This window comes from Dermacentor variabilis, chromosome 9 (genome assembly GCF_050947875.1).
Source record: "Dermacentor variabilis isolate Ectoservices chromosome 9, ASM5094787v1, whole genome shotgun sequence".
NCBI lineage: Eukaryota > Metazoa > Arthropoda > Arachnida > Ixodida > Ixodidae > Dermacentor > Dermacentor variabilis.
The window spans coordinates 57,844,349-57,870,579 of record NC_134576.1 but is presented as its reverse complement, the minus strand read 5'-3'; the positions used below and the strand labels follow the sequence as shown (position 1 = coordinate 57,870,579).

General features: G+C 49.0%; 1 protein-coding gene and 1 non-coding gene across 2 annotated transcripts in view; one reads left to right on the top strand and one right to left on the bottom strand.

Annotated features, from left to right (window-relative positions):
- LOC142558367 (calcium-activated chloride channel regulator 1-like) overlaps positions 1–26,231 on the top strand; it is a 182,623-nt gene that overhangs the window by 23,418 nt on the left and 132,974 nt on the right. The gene's annotated exons all lie outside the window — the stretch shown is intronic.
- Positions 21,722–21,796, bottom strand: TRNAS-GGA (transfer RNA serine (anticodon GGA)). The gene has a single exon. It is a non-coding gene; the product is annotated as a tRNA-Ser (tRNA).

The following is a 26,231-nucleotide window of genomic DNA, read 5'->3' as shown; positions in this document are numbered from 1 at the left end:
ACGTTATTCGCGAGAAGTCTCAGTGTCCAATAACATCTATTCTCTGTTTTATTCATTCCCTGCTGCCCATATAGTTACGAATTTCTTATTTTTACCAACATTATGCCCGTTACATTTCGTATTAATGTATTCACTCAATATTTTCTGTGTTTTTGGATAATTAAGGTATGCCATAAACCTCACTGTATTGCAATGTCTACTCCTATGTTGCACTGCCATCATTGAAGTTTTGTCTCAAATGCTGGTCCGTTTTGTTTGTTTACTAATCATTTGCGGCCTTTGCTTTCCTGGATTATTGTAAATATTTTATCCGCGCTTGTATTTGTACGCCCACCCTGTAAAAATCCCTTCCTGCGATTGCAGTGTCAATAAATCAATCAATAAATAAAATAAATAAAAAAACAAGCACGGTGTTGCGAGTCAGCAGGTAAGCATGAACATGAACACATCGCGCACAATTACAGCGGAAACTCGCAAAAACGCTAGAGTGTGGAAACGGCGCAGCAGCAGCGAGCGAATTTACCGTTGCATTTTCTCCCGCTTCACCTGAAGTAAGCGTTGAAAGCACTCTGTATACGAAGCTACCGGCACTCGACACATGCACATTGTCTACATCGCAAATTGCTTTGAAGATGTGGTCCGCACGAACGCGCATTTATCCACAGCGCAGATCGTTTTCAAGATACGTCTCCCGCAAGGCTACGCCGCGAGGAGCATCGGCAAGAGAAGGACGCTCACCATCACCTTATCGCTCACCTTCACCCCGTGCCTCATGCGCAAAAGGCGGCGCACTTTCTTCTTCGCGCGTCGAGACTGAGCCTCAATCTGCGGCTGAGGCTCGCAAGCTTTCACTCGCACATATAGCCTACAGCGCTAGGCGACAATTTTATCACCCTGGATTTTATACGGCACGCTAAAGTGATGGAGACGCCGACGGCACAAATGCAACTGGAAGATACGTATAATTTTGATCCCAATAAAATGCTGCTGCTGCTGCAGCCGCCGCCGCCGCCGCCTGTCATCCCCTCATGTTATGTTTCGGTGTAGGTTGCTGTGTTTTCGCCCACTCTTGAACAGCGCCTCCGAACTCTGCCATCTTCATGCCTAATGACGCCAGCCAGTATACGCGAGGCTCCACCAGTGCTTGTTTCTGCTGGTGCCCTCCATCAGCGAGATGCTGCAATCTTGAGCGACACGCATGACAACGGCGTCGAAGATTGGTTGTCATCATATGAGGAGAATAGCATCCAAAAAATCGAATGGCAACATGATGCTCAGCAACGTAAACTTTTAAATAAGGGGTGTTGCCACTCTCTGATTTACAAACGACGAAGCCAATTTTTGAACACGGACGGGAGTCAAGTTGAGATTCATTGAGGTCTGTGGCCAACCCATCGTGTGGAAGCTTCGTGCAGAACAGCGCCTACGAGTCTGGTCCCAGCAAACTGGTCAGATGGTCACGAGCTCCATAGGGAACATCGTTGTCCTCGGAAGACACATAAACTCGACCATCACAGAGGCAGACAAAACGTGTGAACTGACGAAAGAGATTTTTAACAATATCTTTCATATGATTCGTTCTATGAACGCAGTCGCTGTCTTCGAGGTAATCTACCTTTGTAATACTGTCAAGCTCCGCAGGTAGCGTTTTCCTTACGCGGCGCCCATCTGCGTCAGGCGACGCCCTATCGAGCATAGCCTTCGCTCCTTACCTTGACCCACTGGTATCCCAGGTAAAACTGTTTCAGCGCCTTGAGAGCAGTCAGCAACTTTCGCTGCTATCATCTGTAGCGCAAAAGCCATAGTCTTTGGCTCCACACCTTCGGCAGGTGATACAGAATCAAGGTTGCGAAGCATTGCCTTCTTCATGCGAGCGGCCACCGGCGCCGATGTCCGTTCCCTACGCCAAGGCAAATGCATTCCTGATATATGTGGCCCTCTCTGTCTCCGGGACTTTCGAACACCCACTGCCTCGGACATTCTCGCCGTTGCCGACAGCTTCAGCACTGCATCCAGCTGTTCGCTTCATTCAGCCGAGTTAACCCATAGACGGACGCTGCTCCACCTCCGAAAACCGGCCAGATTGTTTTCCCTGTGGTTAATTGGCCACGTCGCACGATTCGGCCATCGCAGCGTGACGTCAAATCGCTAGAGCAATCATGCGCACACGCGTGTTTCATCGTACCTATTGCCCTCTGTGCCTCGTGAACGTGACCAGACATCACCGCCCTTATACCACCGATCTCTCGCTACCTCCCGAAAGAAATCAGCTCGACGCTGCTCTTTTACGCCGATACGTCGTCATCCTCCTGCACTCGAACAGGGAGACCAATCGTCGCAGTTCTCAGACCCATGAACTACGTCGTCCACGAAAAGTCGAATGCCTCTGCCTTCTGCTGCAGATGTGATGGACGTACGCTAGGGCCGCGTCACTGCACAGTCCCTCGTCGGCACTGGTGCAGCAGTTTGTCATCGTCACCTCGTCACTTGCTGCAGAATGTTACACCGCAATCACAAAACGTTTCAGTTTGCACTGCCAGCGCAGACTGTATCATGCCTGCGGTCGCATGCAGCGCGTTGTCATGCCCCGTTCGTTGATGCTCAGGAAGGCAGTAACGTTGAGAATGTCATCTAAGTGCCGCAGCATTCTTCCGCCCTTACCAAGCTGTAGAGCCACATTCTCACTCATGCAAGTGCCCTTCATGCTGCTTGTGCCATGTTCGTGAGCAGAAAATTTGCCTCGATACCTTTTCCCCTTTTAGCAATCACGACGGCGTCGCCAGACTCCTCGGATAGAACAAGCTTCCATATTTCCTCAGATTGCTTCCTGGTGAGTGCGTTGTCTACGTCGAGAGAGTCGAGCTTTCTACCTTAATTTACATGCCAACAGGTTACATCACCATTGAGATAGACACGCTTGCCAGTAGCCATACACAAGAGCGCGCGTCTCCCGATTCATTCAACCGCTGCATTTTCAAGGTTGCATTTTTGGGGGGTTCAGCTGCACTCCAGCATTGGGAAGACAAGTTAAAACTTCACTAAGGCGCTCGAGATGTTGTGATAATGTGGAAGGTAAAACAACTATATCGTCAAGATAGCATAGGCAGGTCTTCCATTTGAGACCACGTAAGACACTGTCGATCACGCGCTCGAATGTGGCAGGTGCGTTGGAGAGTCCATGTGACATCATGTTGAATTGGTAGAGCCCGTCCGGGGTGGCAAATGCTTTTCTCTTCTTGTCAGACTCGTACATTGGGAGCTGCCAGTAGCCTGATCGAAGATCCAAGACTGGAAAAGTACTCAGCCTCCTGCAGCGAGTCCAGTGCGTCATCGATTCGTGGCAGGGAATTAACGTCTTTGCGTGTGATTTTGTTCTCGGCGTTGTAGTCGATACAAAAGCGAACTTACCCGCCTTTTTCCTGTACAAGGACTACTGGAGTAGACCAGGGACTTGAGTAGGGGCGGATTATATTCCGGTGCAGCATATCACACTCATTTTTGATGAACTTACTCTGGTCAAGAGACACACTATATGGACGTCCGTGAATGATGCGGCAGCGATCGGTCTGAATGCGATGAGTCGCGACAGGCGTTTTACCCAGGATGGCTGAATGGACGTTGAACAAGGCACCACGATTTTTAAACAGATGGAGTAGATCTCGAGTCTGAGTAGGTGAAAGGTCTGGGCCGATGGAACGTATCAGAAGAGCGCAAGAAGAGTCGAGAGGAAGCAAAGTTGATTCCTTCGATGACACAGCCTAAGGAACGAGGGCAAGGAGTTGAGTATCAACAGTGCATCTGATACTTGATCCAAAGGGTTCATTGTCGCCATAGAGAAGTTGGTTTAGTGGTGCGATAAGAGTAGCAAAATTGTGACCGAAACGTCGAAAATATGAGCATAGGTCAATGAAGCTGCATAGTGCCCTCAAGTTAGTGGGCTTCAGGAATTCGGACATGGCGCCAAATTTGGCAGGACCAGGAAGAATGCCTTCTTTTGAGACGATGTGGCCTAATATAGTAATTGTTCGAGCTGCAAATGGGTACGTTTACAGGTTAACCTAGAGACCAGCATTCCGGAGAACGATCAAAACTTCATGTAAACGGCTAAGATAGGTCGTAAAAGGAGGGGAAAAGTGGACAACGTCATCGTGGTAGTAGAGACAAGTATGCCACTTCAGGCCGTACAGGATGTCGTCCATCATGCGTTCAAAGGTGGCGGGCGCGTTGCACAGACCAAACGGCTGACAATGAATTTCTACAAATCGTCTGGTGTTACATACGCGGTGTTATAACAGTCAGCGTCAGCCATGGGCACCTGCCTTTAGCCATAGGGGAGATCTATGGAGGAAAAAAATTCTGTTGCTTGCGAATAGTCAAGTGCATCGTCGATACGTGGCAACGGGTATACATCCTTTCGGGTAATTTCGTGCCTCCTGAAACGGCAATTTTGCGACAAGGACCCTTGTATTCAGTAATAATATCGGCAGAAAACAAACAGCTTGATTTCGGCGTGGGCGCAGTCAGTGATCGAATGACGTGTAGAGGGAAATCCCAACCTAATATGACGTCGTGTGAACATGATGCCAACACGATGAACTCTATGATATAAATGACCTTCTCACTGATGTCATGAGTGGTGCAGGCGCCGGGTGGCTCGACGTGCTGCGCGTTGGCAGTCCGAAGGGACAGTCCAGAAAGCATCATCGTCACTTCTATCTTGCGGAAAATACGGGTATCAATCCCTGAAAGTGCTGCGCCTCTCTCGACAAAGGCAAGGGTCAACATTCTTTCTATTGCGACTTCAATAACGTTTTTAGGGGTAATGTGAGGCTTTATACATTTCGCTGAGACCACTGTTCTCGCCACATGAACTGCTATTTAATTTTCCTGGTGCAGAGGGCTCCGCCGACTCTGCATGGGGGAAAGGGAGCGGCGACGAGGAGCAGGTAAACGACAAGCAGAGAGTGCGGTCTCGACGGCAGCAAGAGATTCAAAGGTGTCTCAATAGTTGCGACATTGTTGGAAACATGACGGGGACGTTCGGTGTAAGCAGGCGATAGTGACGTGGCACTTGTCAAGCACGGCCACAATAAAAACAAATCGCATTAGCGTCATCGGTGCGCCAATGGTCTTGACGTCGTGCATACTGCACCAGTGGCCGGACTGGAGGGGATACGGGCAGGCGCAAAGTAGGGCCAAGGGTACCGTAAGTAGGCGGTGCAGGCCTCGTAGCGACTTCGGCGTACGTCATGCGAGCAGCAGTCGGAGCCTGCCGGAGATAAGGTGAAATGTAGTCGGCTACCTTCTCGTTGATGACACATTGCAGAGCGGGCGCCAACTGAGAACTAGACTGGCCGTGTGAAAGTGGAATAAGTGAAAGCTGATGAGCTGATCTCCTAATGAGGAGATTGGTGGGTGGCTGTGCGTTGTTTGCGTACTTCGTCGAAGCTTTGAGAGAGACTGAGGAGTTCAGAAAGTTTCGCCAGATTTTTCGCCAACGGCAACTTGAAGCTCTCGTCTTTATTGCCTTTTAAAATATGGCGGATCTTCTCGGCATCAACCACTGTGACGTCAACTTGGTGCAGAGGTCGACAATTTCTATATAACTGGTAAATGTCTCCCCACGCTGTTGCGCATGAGCACGCAAACGTTCCTCGGCGCGAAGCTTGCCAACAGCGGGGCGCCCGAATACCTCCGTCACGTTAGTTTTGAAGGCTGTGCACGTCGTGCGATCACGTTCGTCATTGCGGTGCCACACGTTGGTGACACCGCTCAAATAAAACGATACCTAATTCACTGCCGTACCAGTGGTTGTGGATGCTCCCCCGGTCATAGTCAGCCAGCCAGCCTTCTACGCGGCTGAAGATTGGCGGGTCGCCTTGACGCAACGAGCCTGGGCAGACCACGGTAGTTACTGGGGCAGAGGGTTGTGGTGGTCCTTCTTCAGGCATAATTAAGACGGGCTGCAGTGGCCGATTGCGAAGTTTTAGAATTCTTGCTGTACCCCGTACCTCCACCAAATCTAAAGGGAGCTTATTCGGGTCGTACAGCAGCAGTGACAAACGCAGCACCAGCAGATAGGGCGCAGCCAGAGAGCGAACTGGGCACGAGCAACGTGATGGCAACGGGGCTTTGGAGCCCACCGATCTTCATCGTCCCGTGTTATTTTTGATCTTGCTGCTATTCGCACTGAGATCCCGAAAAAGAAGCTCGACCAGTGTGTTCAATTTTCCAGGAGTCGTACACGCCTTATATTCAAGATATCCTCGCCATGTGCCGGCATGTAAACTCTGCTATGTCTGAAAGTGACCACATGAGTAACATAATCAAGGGACTATTGGCTCCTACCCCCTGGCTGAACAGAACTCTACCACCGTGCCGGATGCCATTACCATGTGCCAACGCATCGAGGAATTGCAATCTCTTCGCGTTCAGACCGATACGTATGGCGGTCGACTCCCTCAGGTAACGGACTTGCACACTTTGATCCGTACCATGAAGCGTGAGAAACTCCACACGCAATGCTCTTCCTGTGCTTCTGGCACCTTGACTTCATCTTCTGCGACCGGCTTGGACGCAATCATTGAAGAAGAGCTCGCGTCTGCTCCCCGTTGCTTGTGTTGTGACGATACTGGCGTTCCTCCTGTACATACATATGCCGCCTACGCCACGATATCTTCATTTATGACAACGACGGGGACCACACCATCTGCAAACACATCCGTTGCTTCAGTACCTGCGGAAGTTCCTCCTCAACCTTCCTACTCTTGCTTGGCGTCCTGCCCGCCCTCTTTCTTCCTACAGCGGATACCGAGGACAAAGTTCCCGGTTCTGCCGACGGCGCCAACAGGACGAGAAGCATGGTTACGTTTCCCAAGAACGCTCCGATACCTGTGTACCTACGACTTACCAGCGGATTACATACCCACCTTCGTCACACCGTTCACTCGTTGTACCATACGCAGACAATATGCCTTCCACCTATCGTTCATCTAGGCGCCGCTCGCCTTCCCCGCGCCGTCGATCAGTGTCCCCACTTTGGCCCGCCTCACAGGCCCCTGACCTCCGCGCGGAAAACTCCGCGCGGCAGTTTTACGAGGGAAAACTGCATCCACCGGAATGCCTATAATTCCTATAGATTGCGCATGGAATCCCTTATTAGTGTTTGTGGAAGGCGTTAGCGTAGGGCTTATTGACACTGGTGAAGCCATTTCTATCATTCGTGCTGATTTATGCTCCTGTCGACAAAAAGCGACAGCGCCATGGCGCTCATTTGTGTGGTGCAAACAATGCCGAATTTACCCTAACGCGCAATGTACAGTACGTGTCTCCATCGACGGAATCCGCCATCACATTGTATTTGCCGTGGTGCGTGAATGCACTAACAAATTTATTTTGGGTTGGGACTTCTTGTCATTTGCCTGCGCGTTTATCAGCTGCCGCGAGTGCCTCCATACCCACACCGACACCATTCAGCAATGCCATTCTACAGGTGATGCACATAACCCCTTCGTAACAGCCGCGCACTATGTGCTTTGGCCCTCCAGAGAACTAATCTTCCCCGCTCGTTCCACCGAGATTCTAAATGGCGACGTGTTCGTTCCCCTTTATGGCCGCATTTAATCTAGAGGAATCGTGATCTCTCCTAGTTTTCTTCGTTTCACTGGCGTGTGTGCAAGAGTTACTTTATTGAACATTACTCCCGATAATAAATTGTTGCCTTGTGGATAAACTATCACATGCGCTGTTGATACTCCACCCATTATCGTCGTTCCTAAGACTGTTGCACCGACGGTATCAACTTTGCCTCCTCTCCACTCTTCTTGCTCTCTTCTGACAAGTTCCATCGGCCCAGATCTTTCACCTACTCAAACTCGATATCTACTTGATTTGTTGGAAAAACATGGTGCCTTATTTGATGTCCGTTCAGCCATCCTCGGTAAAACGCCTGTCGCACTCATCGCATTCAGATCAATGGCCACCGCGTCGTTCACAGACGTCCATAGAGAGTGTCTCTTAACCAGCGCAAGTTGGTCAAAAAATGAGTGCGATATGCTTTACGGCAATACGCCACTCCTCAAGTCTCTGGTCTTCTACAGTGGTCGTTGTACAGAAAAAGGGCGGTTAAGTTCGCTTTTGCGTCGACTACCGCACCATCAACACGATCACACGCAAATACGTTTATTCCCTGCCACGAATTGATGACACATTGGACACACTGCAGGAAGCTGAGTACTTCTCCAGGCTGGGTCTTCAATCTCGCTACTGGCAAATATCAGTGTGCGAGCCTGACAAGGAGAAAACAGCATTTGCCACTCCGGACGCGAATTCTACGTGATGCCATTCGGACTCATCAATGCGCCTACCACATTCGAGCGCATGATCGACAGTGCCTTACGTCATCTCAAATGGAAGACCTGCCTATGCTATCTCGACGATATAATTGTCTTCGACATTATCGTAACATCTCGAGTGCCTTGTTAGGTTTTAACCTGCCTTCCTAAGACTGTACTGCAGCTCAACCCCCCAAAAATGCCAATTTGCGAGCAAGACTATCAATGTTATGAGACAATAAGTAAAAAGTGATTCGGCCGGACCCGGCCAGGATTGTTGCAGTCCTGAACTTTCTGCGGTCAAAACGTCAAAAAGAGTTGCGCAGTCTTCTCGGCCTCGTCCCGTATTTCGGCCGTTTTATACGCAACTTCGCAACGCTTGCATCTCCGCTCCATCAACTTCTTCGGGTTGCCATATCTTTCGTTTTGACAGAGCCCTGCGAAGCGGCTTTTCAGGCTCTAAAGCAAGCGCCCATGTGCGAGCCGGTATTATGTCATTTTGACTAGGCTGCACCTACCATCGCGCACACTTACGCTAGCCGTCATGGCATAGGCACTGTTTTATGACAACGTGGCCATAGCTCTCGTTTAAGAGTCATTGCCTATGCCAGTCATCGCATGCCGGCAGCAGAGAAACTTACACGGCCGCCATTTCACGGTCGTTATAGACCATCACGCGTTGTGCTCGGTCTCCCCCTGAAAAATTTATCGAGTCGTCTTTGGCGCTGGGTGTTTCGCATACAGTAGTACGACTTCAACATAATGTACAGATCTCGAAAGAAGCACCAAGGCGCCGAAGCTGCCTCCCGTTGCCCCATTCCGCTCTCGCATCATTCAGCCACGCCTCCACCAAATAGCGCGTCTCGTGAACCCCCCCCCCCCCCATCATCATCCCCTTTACAAATAGAAACACCGGACTGGCAAGGCGCTGACTGTCATCACGTTCTCATTGCTCACCAGCATACATACCCGTAACTGTCAGACAATTTTTTACCGCCTTAGCGGTACCTTCTTGCCCCTAAACTACTATGTGCGTCGCCATCTTGACCGATTCCAGTTGCACAACGGTGTCCTATGCCGCTACATTCATCCCCCAGCTGGCAACAAATCGGTCCACGTCATTCCCCGTTCTCTGTAAAGCGTCGTTCTAAAAACATTTCACGACGATCCTACAGTAGGGCACCTTGGATATCAGGATATCACAAGACTTACGACCGGATACGAAGCCGGTTCTCTTGGCCTGAACTCTTCTCCGCCATGGCCAAATATATCGCCTATTGCATGCCTTGTCAACGCCGCTAGTGCATATATATCTGCACCCGCTGGGCCCCTGCAACTTCTCCCTTATCCTGCTCTCCTTTGAGGTTGTCGGAATGGACTTGTGCCTGCCTCTTACCCTGACCATTAACTGTAATCGCTTGATCGTGGCTGCTGTTGGTCATCTCACTCCTTATGCTGAGACAGCATCTCTACATTCTAGCACAGCTGCTGCGTTCCATGCATTCCAGCCATGAGTTCTCCCCAGCGACCGCGAAAAGATGTTCCTCTCTTCTATTCATGACGAAGCTCAGCGAGCTAGCAGCACTCTTCATAAGACAACTTCCAGCTACCAACCACTGACCAATGGCCCGACCGAGCGTTTCGATCGTGCACTCTCCGACATGACCTCAATGTGCATGAGCCCCGACCACACAAACTGGAATGCAATCCTATGGATGACGACTTTTGCCTCAAACACTGCACCTCAACGTACCACCAGCTTTCCGCATTCTTCCTGGTCTAAGGCCGCTCACCAACTTTCGCCGTTGATGCATCTTTCTCTTCGGCCCCTGTCTCATCGGTGATGCCTTTTTCTGAACAGTGTGTTTCCCACTTCGTTCACTGCCGTTACCTTGCCCGCAATAACACCGACATCTCCCAAGATGTTTGCAAGGACCGCTACAATTCCACCGCCGCAGTTTTATTTTCTGCTCTGGCGACGTAGTTCTACTCTGGACACCTGTACGTGCCCCAACAAAACGATTGTTGAATGTGTCACAGAAATGGCACATTAAACAATCGTTTTCTTGGACCCTACCGGATTCTTGAACGAACTTCGCTTGTTAGTTACTGCATTTCGCCTCTTTGCACTTCTTCTGGCCGTCGTTGTCGTGGTACCGAGAATGTGCGCGTGTTTCGTTTGAAACGTTATGCACGGCGCGTTTTCTAGCACACTTCTGTGGCCAGGCTGGCCGCTTCCGCTACGGGGGATTTTAGTGTGAGCAAAGTATTCACATGTCATCTTGCTCATCTGTACATATCATCGTCGTATCTGCACATATCATTATCAGAACCGCAACTGCATTGTTGGCGTAGCGCGGAATATAAATGTTTCTCAGTGTATATATGTATATATATATATATATATTTATATATATATATATATTGTGAGCATTATTTATACGCTTCATATTCTCACGTGTGCATACTCATCATCACCATTTTGGGGCCTGGTGGTGGTGCTGTCACTCGAGAGAATAAACAAGAGACTGGCTGCCTAAACCTCGTCTCACAAGTGGTGGAATGTGTTGTCCGGTTCCTTCGCCCTCTCGCTCCCGGTCTCTTTCCAGCTGCACCTACGCTACATCCCTGGAGCTTCGCTCGGGTCGCCGCCTGTAACAACTGCACTCAACCATGTCGCAAGACCAGCACACCAGTACCACGACATCCACCTTGCCTACTCCTGCGGGAACCCCTTCTCGGACATTCACCACCCCTCAGAAGGATCCACCGGTATTTGCAGGGCTTCCAGGTGACGACGTTGAAGCCTGGTTGGAGCTATACGAGCGCGTGAGTGACTTTAACCACTGGAACGAATCAGCAAAACTTGCTCACGTCGCCTTCTACCTAACCGGAGTTGCGAAAACTTGGTTTTACAATCATGAGCTCGATTTGGTCTACTGGAGCTTCTTTAAACACCATCAAAGCCAGATTTTCGCGAACTCGTCTGTCCGCTCCGATATCGCTAAGAAGAAGTTTGCTGAGCGTGTTCAGCACTCAGGCGAGTCCTACATTTCGTACATAGAGGACGTCCTCGTCCTCTGCCGCCGCGTGAACACCTCGATGGCAGAGAGTGACCGTGTACGCCACCTGCTCAAGGGTAATGGGACTGCGGCATTCAATGCTCTTGTAGTGGTAAATCCCACTACCGTCGCCGACATCATCAGTACCTGTCAGCGTCTCGATTAGCTTCATATGCTTCGCTTACACCCTGACACATCTGATTTCAAGGCGTCCAACGACAGCGAGCTACGTGCCTTGATTCGCTCCATCATCCGTGAGGAACTGCAAACCCAAGCTTCGTCAAACCCTCCTGAGGTGCATCTGACGCCTCCTCGTGGCGGCCTACGCCATATAGTGAGGGAAGAGATAGCTGCCGTGACCTGGCCGCAAATCACGAGCCCGCACCCTATTCATGCGCCAACGTACGCTCAGGTTGCCTCTATGGTACCACCCTCCCAGCAGCCACCACAACAGGCACCTGCACCGCACATGTCCCTGAATCCTATCACTGCAAGACCATCGCCTGTTCCGTCTTATAACGCATGAAGCCCACCTCGACCGGTTTGTTACTACTGCGGCATCCGTGGCCACATTTCCAGGTTTTGCCGACGCCGTCAGCAAGATGAAAGACGTGGCTATGACGACTTTGAAAGGGATAAGTTTTCTGGCCCTGTACCACGACATCGGCGTTCTGACTACGATTATTATCCACGACGTTCCCTATCTCCACAGGACTTCAACACTGCCGGTTCATTGCGTTTCCCGCGTCGTCGTTCTCCATTACCGATGCGGCGCTCTTCTTCCCCTCTACGACCGGCTACTTCGTCCTCCGATCACCGCCCGGAAAACTAAATCGTGCAGCTTCAGGAGGGAAAGCTGCATCTTTTGGGTAACGTGAAACTCCTCCGGAGCGCCCGTCAAATGTACTTTTGGTGTGTGTTCAAGGTGTCCGAATCGAAGCCTTGGCTGACACAGGTGCATCGCTTTCCGTTATTAGTGCTGACTTGTGTTCTCGATTGCGAAAAGGGAAGACACCGTATAATGGCCCTCCCCTTCGTTGTGCTAATGCAGTTCTTGTTCAGCCCTCCGGTGCTTGCACTGCGCGCGTTTTCCTTGATGGCATCCTCCACCACATTCAGTTCGTGGTGCTGTCTTCGTGCACTTACGCGATGATTTTGGGATGGGACTTCCTGTCCTCAGCTTTCATCTCTTGCCGTCAGTGAACTATTCATGTGACGGACACTGAATCTTCGTCCGCTGTCAATGCTCATAGCCTGCCTTTGGTTACGTCTACCGACCGTTTCATTCCCGCGGGCAATGAGCATATTCTGACACTGACTTCCGACACTATTATTAATGGTGATGTGTTCCTTGCACGAAGCGGTTACTGCATTTCTGGTGGGCATAGCCATACTCTTAGCCTAGTACGGTTTCAGGACGGTAGAGCGTTAGTCGCTGTTCGTAACGCTACTTCTTCGCCAGTTTTCCTCTCCCAAGGCTCTACTGTGACATGCTTTACTGGCACCGAACCTCTTTCGCTGGTACCACTTCACACCGAATCACCACCTTTGTCTAGCACAACTGATTATCACACTGCTGCCACTGCTTTAACGGCCGCGATAAATCCCGATTTGGACACTGCGCATATATAGGTATATATATTGTCATATCGTGATATGTAATACCAGGCGCATCATGAGCGCTTTACGCTCGAAGCCGCTTATGACTGCTCGCAGGGTTTAGCTTACCGCACCAAGTTCAACTTTCACTCCTTACGTAACATGTCAAACATCTTGCATTTGGTGGAGAGTGTAGCGTAGGACTCCATGAACGCCGGAACTTCGCAGCAGAACGCTACAACAATCTCTGGCCAAGCCGGATGCTGCTGCCAAGCCTTCGCGAACCATGCCTGTCGATCCAACTCAAGAAGCTTCACTCACGGCACCAGCTATCATCTGTCCTGGCGTGTGGCGTCAGCGGGATCCTGCTATTTTTGCGGGTGTCGGTGATCAGGACGTCGAGGACTGGCTTGCCTCGTACGACAGAGTCAACGCGCACACCCACTGGGACCATATGTAAAAGCACAAAAATGTAATTTTCTACTTGAGCAACATTGCACATTTGTGGTATTGTAACCAGGGATCCGACATCGCGACATCGTCTGTGTTCAAGTCCAACTTCACGAAAGTCTTTGGTCTCACTATTGTCCGCAAACTCCAGGCCGAACAACGTCTGCGCGGACGCGCCCAGCAACCAGGTGATAATTTCAGAAGCTACATCGAAGACATCGTTAATCTGTGCGACAGAGACGACGCAACGATGCCAGAAGCCGACAAGATCAGGCATATCCTTAAGGGAATAGAGGACGACGCCTTTCACATGCTCGTCGCCTGAAAGTCGACCACAGTGTCTGTTGTTATTGCACTGGGTCAGAGTTAAGACGAACTTGGAACGCAGCGAGTAGCTACACGAAATCCATCCGCAGAATTTGCCACTGTCTCAGGTATGACGCTAGACGTTGACGAGTCACCTCTAATGCGCCAGATAAAGGAATTCGTACGAGAAGTTGCTCGGCAGCTTTCCGTGGTGCCCTTTACGAACGCGCAACCACACTCTGCGTTGACACTGGGGTTAGAAGCATCATCAAGGAGCAAGTCGCCGAGTGCCTGCCAGCTGTTATTCAACCGCTTACCGTCGCGGCGCCCCTGACGTACGCTGACGTTGCTGCTGACCCTTCGCTTCACGTCCACCTCTCTAAGCTGTTGCGCGGCCACCCCCAAATCCCTTCTCACCGCCTGCACCACAGCTACGACGTCAGCCAAATCCTTGGCGCACTACTGAAAACAACCCCATTTGTTACCACTGTGGTATTCGGGGACACGTTTCCCGCTTTTGTCGAAGCCGTATGCTGCACATTTATGACAACCGCCGGCCCAAGAGCACATACGCCCTTCGACAGCTACAATCTCCTGTGCCGCCGAATGAAACCCCTGTTTTGAACCATGCTCCTCGTTCCTGATCCCCACGCCGCCACTCCATCTCACCGATGAGACGCCGGCCAAGCCCTCTACCTCAGGGAAATTAAGTGCCGCAGTTCCCGAGGCGAGAACTGCGTCCCCTTCGATTTGCCAAAGGCCTCGAAACAACCCCTGTTACGTCATTGCAGTATACGTCGAAGGGATTCGAACATTTGCACTGGTTGATACGGGCACAGCAATTTCTGCGTTACGCGCAGGACTTTGCCGACGAATAGGAAAATTTACAATGTGAATTTGTGGAGTGTATTTGAGTACGGCGAGCTCACAGCACATCGAACCGTTGGGAGCCTGCACCGCACGTGTTGTCATCGAGGAGTCGTTTCATATCATTGAATTCGTTGTGCTGCCAACCTGCTCCCACGATGTTATCTTAGGCTGAGATTTCCTTTCCTCAAACAATGCCATCATTGACTGTGCCGGCGCCGAGGTGATGTAGTCATGCCGATGCTGCCACGGACCAAGATCCTGTGACATCTACAAAAATGCTTGTCGCCAAAGTAAGTGATACCCCTCCTCAGTCAGCCGACATCGTCTCCGTGTCTTGCGCATCAGCACGTGATGCAACCGTGATATTCCCGCCATGTGACTTGTTCGTACGTCGCCGTTCCCTTCCGTTGCCCTTCGCCGCCATCTCCCTCAGTACCGGCCGTGGTGTCATGTGTGCGTGCAATGTGTCTTTTCTGCCGACTACTTTACATAGCGGAGAGTACATCGGTTACATGCAAACTGCGGATTCTTCAATGCTCTTAGATGACCTTGACGACGCACATTCGACGTCCATCACCGCCCTAGACAGCGCCAGTCGACCGTCATTAGAGTTCTTTCATCCAACAATCTCCGGTGATTTGACAACCAGACAGCGCCCGCAACTTATTCAAATTTCTTATGCAACTTCTTATGCAAATTTGCCGCCTCCTTCGACTGCCATCAACATTTTCTCGGCCGCACCACCAAAGTATCGCACAGCATCGACACGGCAAAGCTCAAAAATGTAATTTTCTTCACACGCCCCACTCCGCCAGCGTCTTTACCGTGTCTCAGCTTCTGAACGGTGTGTCGTCGACGAACAAGTGAGCGATATGCTTCGGCGTGGCGTGATTCAGCCATCCCGTAGCCCGTGGGCGTCACCAATCATCCTCGTAAAAAAGAAATATGGTTCTATTCGCTTTTGCGTAGATTACAGACGCCTTAAAAAATTACGCGCAGAGACTTATATCCCCTACCGCGCCCAGACGATCTTCTTGGCTGTTTGCAAGGTGCTGAGTTCTTTTATTCTTTGGATTTGCGGTCTGGATATTGGCAAGTCCCCATTTCAGAGGTTGACCGCGCGAAAACAGCCTTCGTCACACCGGACGGACTATAAGAATTTAATGTCATGCTATTCGGCCTAATATGCGCACGCAACTTTCGAGCGTATGATAGATAGCATCTTACGCAATCTCTCGTGGCACACGTGTTTGTGCTACTGAGATGAAGTCCTTGTCTTCTCAACTGATTTTCCGACTCACCTCCAACTACTCAGAGAAGTATTAAGGTGCCTTACTAAGGCTGGCCTACAACTTAACATCAAAAAATGCCTCTTTGCTGCCCTTAAGCTTAGCATTTTAGGCCACGTCGTATCCAAAGAAGGCGTGCTTCCAGAACCTGCAAAACTCCGTGCCGTAGCGGAGTTCCCCAAGCCTCCAGCCTGAAGACACCACACAGTTTCGTCGGCCTCTGCTCCTATTTTCGCCGCTTTATGAAGAACTTCGCTATGATCATCGCCCCTTTGAATCAACTGCTGGCTGGAGACAATGCCCTGTCCGCCTTGTAGAAAGCATGCGATGACACGTGCACCACCCTTGGCCATCTGCTCACCTCTCCTCCTATTTTACGACATTTTGACCCCGCTGCCCCAACTGAGGTCCAAACAGATGCTAGTGGAGTCGTCCATGGGGCGGTTCGTGCCCAACGCAAATGTGGTCCTGAGAAATACGTCGTTGCTTATGCTAACCGCACGCTCACAAAGTCGGAGCTAAACAACTCTGTGACAGAAAAGGAGCGTTTAGCCATACTCTGGACCCTTGCGAAATTTCGACCTTACTTGTACGGCCGCCAATTTGATGTAGTAACGGACCACCATGCGCTGTGCTGGCTCTCCTCATTGAAAGACCCCTCTGGCTGCCTCGCACGCTGGGCGCACTGCTCGTTTCCGCTCGCCTATTTCACCTGACGCACACAGTCTTTGCCCACTCAACTTCGTCGTGCGAGAACTTACCTTCGATGACATGCACTCTGAGCAGGGCAAATACCCGTGGATTTCTTCGCTTTTGGAGTTTCTCCTGATCCTGCCACTGTGGCAGCCTCTAGGACGCTACAATGGCCGTCGCGTCACTTTGTTGTTCGCGACCAACTCCACTACCGTCGCAACTATCTCCTCGAGGGTCGGCGATGGCTGCTCCTAATACCGCGTCATCTACGGGCTGATTAACGCGCATCATTTCACACTGATCCCCATTGTGCACATGGTGGCGTATTGAAGACCTACACCCGTCTTTGACTCCGGTATTGCTAGCCAGGCATGTACAAGTTGGTACGCATGTACGCGCGCTGCTGCCTGGACTGCCAGCGCGGAAAGTCGGTCTCTACTTCCACTGCCGCATTTGTGCCGCCCCTTTCTTGTCTATCCCGTCCTTTTGAACGCGTCGGAATGAACGTTTACGGTCCACTTCCTTGTATCGCGGCTGGTAACCTCTGGATTATTGTTGCAGTGGATCATCTCACACGCCATGCAGAAACTGCTGCACTTCCATCTGCCACTGCCAAAGACGTTGGATCATTGATGCTGCGGCATTTTGTTCGTCATGGGGCACCTCAGGAAAATCTTAGTGACCGAGGCCGCGCTTTTCTATCTGAAGTTGTGACTTCGCTTCTGAAGGAATGTCACATCATCCACAGGATCACTAGCGCAATATCATTCACAAACCAACGGGTGGACGGAGCGTTTCAACCGTACTCTTGGCAATATCCTCGCCATGTACGTCGCGTGCGGCCATTGCAACTGGGACGCTATGCATCCATTCGTCATGTTCGCGTATAATACTGTCACTCAAGCCTCCACTGCTTAATCTCTGTTTTTCTTGCTGTGCGGCTGCGAACCTTCCTGCGCCATCGATGCCATTCTACCCTACCAGCCTGATTCATCAGAGGGTGTTCCTGTCTTTTATGCTGCTCAGCATGCTGAAGAATGCAGAAAACTCGCCCTCTGTCTTACCACCGCAGATCAGACACACCAGAAGCCTCACCGTGGTGGCTCTGACTCCACAGGCTTCCCTTCCGATTTATTGGTTTGGCTGTGGGTTCCACCTTTAGCTCCCGGCCTTTCTTCTAAGCTGTTCTAAGCTGCGAAACTGTTCATGTAGATCGGCTCAAGCCATTCTACAATTCCTCTATGCTACCTTATGCTTAGATCGCTAGGATGGCGCCTATTTCTCCGGGGGACAAATGGAACGAGGAAGAAGAGCAATTAGCCTGGCGCATCTCCAGCGTATGAAATGTAAAGAGGAAGTGCCAGTCAGTCAGGCGCATCAACAGCGCTTTCCGTTCGGGGCCGCCTCTGACGGCTCACAGGGTTTTTGCCTACCGCACCGAGTAAGACCTGTCACTCCTGACGTACCCTATCAATAAACACCTTGACAATATATATATATATATATATATAGATATGTATGTTTGTATGAAATGTGTGCGCATGTGTGTGACGCGAGCAGGCGGTTGCGAACGGAGACAAACATGGTCCCCCGAACACTGGCTTTTATTCTTCGCCGGCTGCTTTATCCGCTTTTACACGCACCGTGGTTGTGCGGTTCATCACATGTTTCCCTCCCTATGGAGGGAGTCGTAGCTACAGGGACCTATAATAATGTCCTAATGCGATTCTGGCAGTCCGATTCTTGCGATTCTTGCACTCCGGACGACATATGGTTGCCCCAATGAAGGAAGCTGTAAACACAACGCAGACGCGGGTATTCGGATGTAGTAGGCGTCGGCTTACTCTTCGCGAGCTGTGGACACGCGGAGTCTTCATCCAAGCGTTCGGTGGTCTGGGTGGTGGAGGCGAAATCATAGTTTCTCCGGTGTACCAGGTACACGTGTTCTCGTTGTCGCAGGAATACTTGCGGTAGGATCAGTCCTCATAGGTGGTGCTGATGTACTCGGTGATGTTTCTTTCTTGTAAAAGGTCGTTTGTTGAGTCCGCCTTGTGTTTAGTTCCATTGCGTACTGACGTTTTCCTTGTTGCAACTGTTCTTGATGTTGTTCATTATGATCTCAGTGATGTTGTTGCGACAGTTGTTGATATAGCGTATCTATTGAATATCGCGTTGATTGCTTGCGCAAACTGACGTATAGATGATTGCGTAGCTTGTACACTGCTCCCTTTTGTAAGTCTTGTCAGGTGGCGAGTTCAGTGTGCCAGGCTTCTCAAAAGTCTTATCAGAGGCTACTACGACGTCATTCAGCATGCACGCTTATGTCATTTGTCGGTGTACAATGTTGCTCGGCGCGCGTCCAGTTTATTAAGGTGCAGCAGCTTGTTGAGCTGTAGTACGTAGTAGAAGGCCTAAGAGCCGCGGAGCTCCTTGATCTCTATATGTACGTTGCTGACAATTGTCTTCGCCTTGAAAGTTACGTGCGTTGGTGCTGGTACTCGTATTCTGGATTCGTCTTGGCAGTAAGCGATTTGGCTTCGTTGCGATGGAACAGCTGACTGTTGCGGAATTTGCTCGATTTGTTTTGCTGATTAAGAAGTTTGTGTCAATTTCTGTTTGGAGTTCCTGGTAATCGAGCGCTGAAAGATGTCGCAGCGGATGTGGCTCGGTCATGTTTCTTCAAAGAAGGCTCGTCTGTCTGCGATGCCGTGGCGCCGTGCACAATCGTGTAAAGCATGCGCTGCGCCGTAAGTAGGGTGACTTGAAAGCGCGTTGTGGCCCGCTCTTTCTAGACGAGCGATGGAGTTCGTCAGAAGCTTCAACGATGACATCAGCGCTGCATCTTGCTGAAGAAGTACATATTGTTGACAGATGTGCGGAGGTCAAACCTGGTTTAGCGTTTGGTATCGCAGGAACGAATAGGCGTGCGGGTGGTTCAGTGCGCAGTGGCTTTTCTTTTATTGCGAATGTCAAGTTCATGCTCAGCGTGCGATTGCGCGTAATCTTTGTGGGAAAGTCATGGCAAGCAAAATTCGCAGAGGATTTGATAATATGGGGCGTTGTTTCGGAATGATGATGCTCGCTACGTGGAAACTGTGGGAGCGTGGCGATTCAGTTGCAATGTCTGCAGCTTATGCATAATGGAGGGGTTGTTAACTTTAAACTGGCTGATCATTTCGTCTGATTTTATTCTATGATCCTTCGTTTTCAAATGTGTGCATGAGGTAGAAGCAAAATGCCTCACCTGTGTTGTAATCGCTGAAATTTGCGACCATATCCCTTTGTGACCATGGTGCAGCGGAATCCTGGAACTCAGAGGCGAAACCAATCTTCAACGGGACCATCGTCCGCTGATCCCTTGTACTTCGGTATGTTCATGGCTTGTGGTGATGCAGTGATGAAGCTGGTCGGTGTCGGAGGTAGATCTCTGCTTTTCAGGTTCAGGGCTGAATACTTGCGTGTTGATGTGCGGCGGATAAGGGGGCTGCTAGATCTTTATCCAGTCGACTTGTGAGACGCGAGCAGGAGGATGCGGACGGAGACAAATACGGTCGCCCGAACCCTCCCTTTTATTCCTCGTCTGCTTCTTTCTCCACTGTTTCGTCTACGGTTCATTACACACACACGCGCGCGCGCACACACGCACACACACACACACACACATATACATGTTGAGTAAAACGAGAACAATGTGAAAGCAGGAGGGAGCCAAAGTTTCCACATGTGGAATTTTCTTCGAGGGGACATATGCTTTCTTCGCCACAGTATATAAAGGTGGTTCTTCTAAAGGGGAGAGGGTGTAAGGCTGGTTGTGCGACAAAGAGCAAGAGTGTGTCAGCGTGTCAAATTGAGAAAATAGGAGCGCTGTTTACAAGGCCAGTGACCCGGCCGGATGTCAAACACGTGTCAACGCCCACGTATAAGCCAGCTTCTCAACGGCGTCTGACGCGCCTGCTAGAAAAAAAGAAGAAAATTAAAAAAAGTTGACAAAAGCTAAGAAGCCAAACTAAGTCTCGTTGTCTATAGCTTGAAATTTAGTGTAGCGAATAGATTCTAAAGCTCCTTTTGAAACGTTTATGTCTATTGGGTGCGATGTCTTGAACTTAGGGATAAGGTATCATTCCTGTATTTTCTTTTTGGTTCAAAACGAAAATTTGGAAGGTGTACAGTTTATGTTCATCAAAGGTATGGCCTGGTTGGCTGAAATGCTCGGCGACGGCTTTGGGAAGCTTTTTAGCTGTGTCCGCGTGATGTCCGTCTAATCGGACTTTCATGGAATGTCCGGTTTCACCGATATATTGTTTCTTACAAAAGGAACATTTAAGCATATAAATCACATCCGAACTTGTCCAAGTGAAGGTAGATTTAACCTCGTGTGTATAACTATTTGTGGTGCTTTTAGTTTTATTATCACTTTGAAGGTGCCTACAGGTTTTGCATCTGGGGCGACAACATGCTTTTATAACGGGGGAATGCTGTCGGCTGATTTTGTGTGCACTAACGTGTCTTTAATGTTCCTGTTGCTGCGGTAGATAACCCTAGTTAACCTATCCCTGGGTGGTGTATTCCTGGATGCTGTTTTCTCTGGATTTCTACCGACGGAAGATTAAGGAACAAAGTCAGCGCTCTCAGCTTTCCTTGTCACACGTAGTACTAATTGGAGACAGTCACTAGAAGTACATGCACGAACACTTCCCACCAGGCCAATACTCTCCACACATTAGCTTTAGGGGCAGCGCCACAACACATACCATCCGAGACCACATTGCTGCAGGACCACAGCACATCTCACATTTCGTCATTTACTGAGGGACTAATGGCCTAACCAGGACACTGCTGACGACACAGTTGAGGCCATGAAAACGCTCATAAACGATTTGCTCACCAAAAGACCCAACGCAGCAATCAGTCTGACAGAAGTACTTCCCAGAATCGCGAACAAACACAGGCCACTTATTCTTCAATCAGCGACACTCCTAGCTCACGCACTTGGGCCACGTAAGCTCAATGATTTTCTTGAATAAAGGGAAAATGAGACATCCACCCGTTCGTAGCAATTGCTACGAAGGAAACCCATACGGGTTCCTCGAAAGAAAAGCCTCATAGTTGAAGAAAAATTCGTCCTGGTCCGGGACTCGAACCCGGGACCACCGCCTTTCCGGGGCAGCCGCTCTACCATCTGAGCTAACCAGGCGGCTAGCAGATGGCAGGGCGAAGTCGAATTTGTCGACAACACGAAGCAAAGGCAAGAGTTTGACGTAGTAGTTCTGCGGAAACCCGCAAGGTGGAGAGCGGGTGGATGTCTCATTTTCCCTTTATTCATTGCTTCTCTCCACCTTGCGGGTTTCCGCAGAACTACTACGTCAATGATTTTCTTGACATTGCAAACGAAGACGAAAACGTCGATGTCATCCACCACGCTGAAATACACTAGGACCCCGACATTCTGCTCGCCCGGGACGGACTACACCCCATTTTTATTTGGCGTCAAAGTAATGACTAACAACATCAAGTACAGGCTCAGGAAATCTTTTAAATCGACGCAACCAAATACACCAATAAATCCTTCGTCCCAGTTAGCTTCAACACAGAAACATACGACTCAAATTTTCAACAGCAGCTCGCATGCGCGTTCCACCAAAGCTAGAGCCCAAGAAGCATCTACACAGACGGTTGACACAGAACCAACACCACCCTTACAACACCCGCTCATACGGAAGCCCACAACCACCCGCAAAGCCTTGAGGCAAACAGCTACATACAGTAATAAGCGGATCGATACGCAGAAAGATACACAGACAGACATTGATACAGGCTTCGATAGGAAAATTAAGCGTAAAAAGACACCACCTGAATATTTTTCGCCCTGCAGGTCTGCCCGAATCAAGCAGAAATAATTACTACGCCCTAGGCATAGCACACGCAACAAGAAATCTCGCCCTTTCCTCTAATCTCGCAAACTCGCCGCATAACAAACAAATTACAGATTTCACCTAAAAATTTAACAGAGAAATATCCCAAAATACATCAGAATTAGGGATAGATGCGCCCTTGGTTCTTTACCCTCCGGTCTATTAATAAAGTGGAATGCTCCCCTAGAAAATCCATCGCTCTCTCGCTGATATTCTTGAAGAACACTGCAAGGAACAACATATAATTGATGATCAACTCGACAGGATAAAGTTATCTGAAGCGGAAAGAAGAGAACTTAGCCAATTGTCTAAACTAGGGAGGAAGAATTACTAGATAAATACCAATGCAAAACTTTACAGCTGCAGATCCACCCAAAGAAACCAACGCAACCCCGGCAGCACGTAGCTCCACCAATAGTCATACAGGCGAGCATCCAGAGCACTGCAGCAATGTAGTCGACATATCCAAGAGTCTAAACCCCGAGGAAGTTGATCTCCTGAAACGTGGTCTAATGTTCTGTCCAACGAACAACGCTGTAAACGAATTCGAACTCCACAAAGATATAAGTTTCCAAGACGCATGCGCATCAAGAAGTTCTTTTTCGATAGACCACATGTAGGAAAGCAAGATAGAGACCCTCTTAGACCACCTAGCAGGTGGAAACCGGAAACTGAACAGTGCCAAGACGTGGATTTATACACAAAGCTGATATCAAAGAAAATTCTAGAGTCAGCGTGGCATTGCCGGAAACAGAAACATTTGTCCCCCGCTCAACAAGAAATTCTTAAGGTACTTGCGAAAAGGAATTAAATTGTAATGAAACCAGCAGACAAAGGTGGCAGTATCGTATCCTGGCCTATAGAAAAATACAATAATGAGGCCTCTAGACAACTGAGCAACCACACCCATTACAAAAAAACTCGACTGTAACCCAAATTTAGTTCACAGCCATACTATGATAAACACAATAGCGGAGCTCCTGTCCAGGGAACTAATCATGGAATCTGAATATCGCTTCATGATGCCCAAGAACAAAAAAGCAGGCCGCTTTTATCTTCTTCCTAAAATACGTAAAGTTTCGGTCGAAGAAATATTTAAAACAGAAATCCCAGTTCGGCCTATTGGAATTAATAAAAACGCACCTACTGACTCACTATCTAAATTCTTGACTCAACAGCTGTCAAACATCGCCGCCACCCTCCCATCTTTTATTCAAGACACGCCGCACTTCCTTCGAATTGTCGTCGGCATCAACGCCAACCAAATTTATTGCGATTGCGCTATTCTAGTCACTTTGTATGTATCTGCCTTTGCACCAAGATTCCCATGAGTGAAGGAATTGAAGCCGTTCCTAAATCCCTCGCAATCAATTCCCAAGCGCACGCTCCTGAAGTATACTTTTCGCTCCTTTGGTTAGTTCTTACGCTCAACTACTTCGAATTCAATTCTATTCACTACCTGCAAATTTTCGGCACTAGCATGGGTACACCGTTCACTCCCATGTATGCGAACACTTTCATGGGACGGCTTGAAGCAGACCTGTTGAAATCCTACCCTTTAAAACCCCCCACCTATCTTCCTTACATTGACGAAATATTTATATTATGGAAAAATTGTGCAAGCATCTTAACCGACATAATTAGCCATTTCAATCGATTTCACCCGAGTATATAAATTTACTGCTCACTGCTCTCCTAGTCAGATCAACTTTCTGTACACGACGGTGTACATAGAAAGCGCAAAACTGAGAACCAGACTTTACCTGAAGCGTACGGATAGCCAGCAATATTTAGACTACAGCAGTCATCACCTGCGACACTGCAAGCAAGGAGTTTTTGTCGGACAAGTGAAACGAAGAAAGGAACTATCCCAAGTTGCCCTCAACAAAGCTTATGGTGTTGCGTCAAGATTGGAGAGTCAGAAATGGCGACGAAACAGGCCACACCAGAATCTGACCGACCACCGGCCTTTATACCAATATATTATAATGCACTACCAACCATAAACAACATCCTACGAAAATACCACTCAATATCATCAAGTAACGAGCGTCTGAGGAAAGCGTTCCTGGATGTACCTAGGATTACCTATTGCTGCAAAAAGGAGCATTAAAGACATCTTGGTGCACGCAAAAGTCAGCCCACAGCATCCCCCCGTAATAAAAGCATGCTGCCGCCCCAGCTGCAAGACCTGTAGCACCTTCAAAGTGACTATAAAATTAAAAGCAGTGCAAATAGTTATACACACGAAGTCAAATCTAGCTTGACTTGTACAAATTCGGATGTTATTTATTTGCTTGAATGTTCCTTCCATAAGAAACAATATATCGGTGAAACATGACAATCAATGAATGTCAGATTAAACGAACATAGCGCAGACACAGCTAAAAAGCTTCCCAAAGCTGTCGCCGAGCATTTCATCCAACAAGGTCATAACTTTGATGAACTTAAACTGTACATCTTGCAGACAAATTTTCGTTATGAACGAGAGAGAAAATACAGAGAAACGTACCTTATCCATTATTTCAAGACATTGCAACCAATAGGCTTAAACGTTTCAAAGGGAGCTTTAGAATCTATTCGCTATGCTAAATTTCAAGCTATAGACAACAACATTTAGTTTAGTTTCTTACCTTTTTTGCATCTCTTATTTTCATTTTTTTCCTTCTTTTTTCCCAGCTGGCGTGCCAGACGCCGTTGACACGCTGGCTAACACGCCGGCGTTGACACGTGCTTGACATTCGGCCGGGTCACTGGCCTTGTGCACAGCTATCATTTGTTCTCAATTCGACACGGAGACACACCTTCGCACGTTGGCTCACCCACGCGCCTTACACCTTCTTCCCTTTAGAAGAACGCCACATATATACTGTGGCGCGGAAACAATATGTTGCCTTAAAGAAAAGTCCATTTGTGGAAACGTTGGGTCCTGCTTTCACGTTGCTCTCGTTTTGCTCAACGTCTTGAATTTCCATCTTCCGCCTTCCCCGTGTTTTCCCTGGACACATATATATAAATATATATTCGGAGTGCCTTTTCGTGAAAGCCGGCCTTTCAGCCTAGGCAGGTTGGGTAAAAGCCGAGAAAGACAAGACTCTTTTTGAGGAACACCAGTTATTTTTAACTATTTTTTAACTATTTTATCAAACATGCAGGTGTTACTTAAACTAGAAATCAAAATGCGTAACTGACTAAATGCTACTATAGAGCTTAGTAACTAATGACTTTAGAGCACTTACTGAAATACACGTATCTAATGTAGAAGAAAGGGAGTTAACCGAGAGGCTCGATTTTTAATTATTTTAAATTAAATTTAATAAAGGGCGACCGTAGAGATATGGCCAAAATTTCATGATGGCCCACAAAACCGCTAGACACTCTTTCTCGGAGGTGGCGCAGTTGATTTCGACGCGTGAAAAAGTGCGACTGGCGTAAGCGATGACTCACTCGACGCCCTCCTGGTGTTGAACGAGTACAGCGCCAAGACAAATGTTACTCGCATCGGAATCCACCTCAGTGTCAGCGTCCTCGTCAAAGTAAGCGAGGACGGGTGATTCTTGCTGGCGTTGCCGTAACTCGGTGAAAGCGACGTCCTGCTCATCCGTCCAAACGAAGGGTGTGTCTTCTCGCGTGAGGCGTATGAGTGGTTCGGCGATGCGCGAGAAATTAGCGATGAAGCGACTTCAGTACGCACACAGATCGAGAAAGCGGTGTACT